The sequence below is a fragment of the Mandrillus leucophaeus genome, unplaced genomic scaffold, assembly GCF_000951045.1.
Source record: "Mandrillus leucophaeus isolate KB7577 unplaced genomic scaffold, Mleu.le_1.0 Scaffold320, whole genome shotgun sequence".
Taxonomy (NCBI): Eukaryota; Metazoa; Chordata; class Mammalia; order Primates; family Cercopithecidae; genus Mandrillus; species Mandrillus leucophaeus.
Window position 1 is genome coordinate 1,614,940 of NW_012103366.1, and position 3,895 is coordinate 1,618,834.

At 44.8% G+C, this 3,895-nt stretch overlaps 1 protein-coding gene across 1 annotated transcript in view; it reads left to right on the forward strand.

Moving 5' to 3' along the window:
- The first annotated feature begins 3,237 nt into the window (after positions 1-3,237).
- Positions 3,238-3,895, forward strand: part of LIMCH1 (LIM and calponin homology domains 1) — a 359,644-nt gene continuing 358,986 nt past the window's right edge. Inside the window, exon 1 of the mRNA XM_011987981.1 lies at positions 3,238-3,431. The gene's annotated coding sequence lies outside the window, so the exon portion shown is untranslated. The remainder of the gene's footprint in view (positions 3,432-3,895) is intronic.

Sequence of the window (3,895 nt, forward strand, 5' to 3'; positions counted from 1 at the left end):
AATCCTAGCACTTTGGGAGGCCGAGGTGGGTGGATCATTTGAGGTCAAGAATTCGAAATCAGCCTGGCCAACATGGTGAAACCCCATCTCTACTAAAAAAAAAAAAAAAAAATTGCCAAGCATGCTGGTGGGTGCCTGTAATCCCAGCTACTTAGGAGGCTGAGGCAGGATAATAGTTTGAACCCTGGAGGTGGAATTGCAGTGGGCCAAGATCACGCCACTGCACTGTAGCCTGAGCAACAGAGTGAGACTCCGTTTCAAAAAAACAAAACCAAAACCAAAAAACTCGAAAACGTTACTTCATACCCCCCACATCATGATACTCTCTGAATTGTGGGGTTTCTTCAAGATTTATTTTCTTCACTATATTTTTCAAATTTTCCCCAATGGCACATATTATTTTTATATTTGAAAGAACTACATTATAGAGAAATGAAAATATCATTTCACTAATGAAGTACTACTAAGTACTATTCAGCCATGGAAAAGAATGAGATTCTGTCATCTGCAACAACATGGATGGAACAGGAGGTCATTGTGATAAGTGAAATAAACCAGGCACAGAAAGACAAACTTAGCATGTTCTTACTTATTTGTGGGAGCTAAAAATTAAAACAATTGAACTCATGGAGATAGCAGACTGATGGCTACCAAAGGCTGGGAAGGATAGTTGTGGGGGGTGGGGATTGGATTGCAAGTGCGGATGTTAACGGGTACAAAAAAATAGGAAGATAAATAAGATCTAGTATTTGATAGCACAACAGGGTGACTATAGTCATTTAATTGTAAATTTAAAAATAAGTAGGCCGAGCGTGGTGGCTCATGCCTGTAATCCCAGCACTTTGGGAGGCCAAGGTGGGCAGATCATAAGGTCAGGAGATCAAGACCATCCTGGCCAAAATGGTGAAACCCTGTCTCTACTAAAAATACAAAACATAGCCTGGCGTGGTGGCGGGCACCTGTAATCCCAGCTACTTGGGAGGCTGAGGCAGGAGAATTGCTTGACCCTGGGAGGTGGAGGTTGCAGTGAGCCCAGATTGTGCCACTGCACTCCAGCCTGCGTGACAGAGTGAGACTCTGTCTCAAAAACAAACAAACAAACAAAAACTAAAAGAGTATAACTGGATTGTTTGTAACACAAAGATAAATGCTTGAGGTAATGGACATGCCATTTACTTTGGTGTGATTATTACACATTTTGTGCCTTTAACAAAATATCCCATATACCTCATAAATGTATATACCAGCTCTGTACCCACAAAATTTAAAAATTTAAGTAAATAAAAACCCACAAAATTATTAGCTCCTAAAGAGCATAGTCTTTTGTATCTTCTACATAGTAGGTTCCTAACAACTATTTATGGATATTATTGATAGCAGCACTAGGTTTGAATTCTATTATGGTTCTAAGTCTGTGAGTCTTTGGTAGCCTGTGCGAATTTGTGATTGGTAAAAGCTCAGAAAAAGCAAATGTTACCTTATGATTATAAACCTTAAAAGATGTAAAATGTATTTTCACTGAAAGAAAAAAAAGTTTTAGTTTAAATGCCAATTTCAATGCCAGATATATCAGGATAGGATAAATTTTCATACTCATTTTCAAATGAATTCAGATATACCATCTGGGCTAGCTGACTTACCCTCCTCCTAGTTACTCCATGCAGTGGAACCTGCCTATATTAACCCATTCTCATACTGCTATAAAGAGATACCTGAGACTGGGTAATTTATAAAGGAAAGAGGTTTAATTGACTCACAGTTCCGCATGGCTGGGGAGGACTCAGGAACTTACAATCATGGCAGAAGGCGATGAAGAAGCAAGTGCCTTCTTCACAAGGCGGCAGGAGAAAGAGAACAAAGAGGGAGCTGCCAGACACTTTTAAGCCATCAGATCTTATGAGAACTCATTCACTATCAGGAGAACAGCATGGTGGAAACTGCTCCCATGATCTAATCACCTCCCACCAGGTCCCTTCCTCAACATGTGGGGATTGCAATTCAGATTATAATTAAAGATGAGATTTGGGTGGGGACATGGAGCCAGACCATGTCACTGCCCAAAGCCATGTATTGTATTAGTGTACCAGAGTCATTTTGTGAACTATTTGCTTTGCCATGTTTCTTTATGGAAACAAGGTCATCTTCTGCCCACATGTCTTTAGCCCTTTCCCATGCTTGCCTTCTTTATCTTTTCTTTGTATACTTTTCCCTCCCTCTGTTTTGGACGGCAGGGTGGAGGTGAGGATCAGTGGTCTATACTCAGCAACTGCTTGTTTGTCAGGTCCAGCTTTGGTCTGTTTACATTCAGTCCCCTTGTTCGTGCCTTTCACAATGATTCTGCTGGATGACTATATCCACCTCATTTTAGATGAGGAAACTGAGGCACACCCTGTAAGTGGCAGAGTCTGGACAGGACTCTGTCTAGTTTGGTGTGCAGTTAGGAGCAGACCTGGCGCCAGGCTGTCTGGGCTTGAATCCAACCCTCCCTGTCCACCAACTCTGTCCCCTGGTTTCCTCCTAGGAATGATAATAGTCCTATCTTACAGGGCTGGAATAAGGATTGAGTTAGTCAATTATTTGTAATGCACTTAGAACAGTGCCTGGCATAGCATAAGTGCCACATAAGTGTTTTCAAAGTAAATAAACTAAAGCCTGTCTGACTCCAAAGCTGGTAATGGTGGAATTTTAGGCCTGCTTTTTGTTCCATTCCCCTATTACAGCAGCAGAATTGGACAAAGATTAAACTCGGATTCTGGATGGGGAACAGAGATTTAGCGGCTGAGGCACCCAGGTGACCTCCGGCCACCGTCAGAAATCTCCTGTCAGCAGCCATTCTGAAGAGGGGAATCCATTTGCTTGAGGTCCCAGCGCCGGGCTCACATAGGTCAGAGCTCCCTGGTGGCCTACCAGGGGATACCCAGGCAACAATCTAAAAGGTAGTGTGTGCCCCTCACCAGCAGTCGGGACCTGGCCTGCCTCTCCCAAGCTATCATTCCCGCCTGGTGCTCTCCTCACCAGCTCCAGTCTTGCTAGCCTGCTGCTGGCTCATCCATCTGGAATTCTTCCCCCAGACTGTTACACAGTTAAATCACCCTCACTCCTGTCACCTCTTCAGGACATTTCCTTACAGACACCTTCCTTGATCATCACTTGGGCTCTAGTGCAAAACAGAAGGCGTGCTCAAGTGGGAATGGCCCAGGAGAGTTTAAAGGAAGGATTAGAAAGAAGTGAGCCAGGTCGGGAGACCATAATGGGATGGGGAAGCCTTTACCATACCTAGGCCTGGGAGGTTTAGTGGGACAAAAGGAGACGGGAAACCTTCTGGAAACCCCCTACCCACCTGCAGGAAGGGACGAGATAAATAAATGCACGTCTCTCTTTAGCTCACTGACCATCTGCCTCCCTCCCATTAGTGGAACCGGGACTCACAGGTCAGCCTCCCAGCCAAAAGGGGGGAAGGCTATCGGAAATTACCCCGCGCTTTTTCTTCCCAAGTCATTATCTTCTCCTCTTCTATCTTAACAACACCCGCCACAATTATCTTCTTTTGATTTACATGTTTATTGTCTGTCCCGGCCCTCAATTCCTTCTACAATGTAAATACCTCGAAGGCAAGGTAGGGTGTCTATGTTATGTGTGTGTGTGTTTCCGTCTCTGCGTCCCCAGCGCCTGGCCCAGTGCCTGACGCATAGTAGGTACACAGTGACTGTTGGTTGACTGCATCGACAGACTAGGACACAGATAGCTTCCCTGGAGGAGGAAAAGCTCATCGGGGTCGTTTTTCTTTTTCTTTTTACAAAAAGATCAGGTGGCTGTGTACTTCCCGGCGCCGGGCCAGGGGCTGCCCCGCCTTGCCCCAACCTCTGCGGCCAGGAGGGACTGCAGGTGCTGCGCG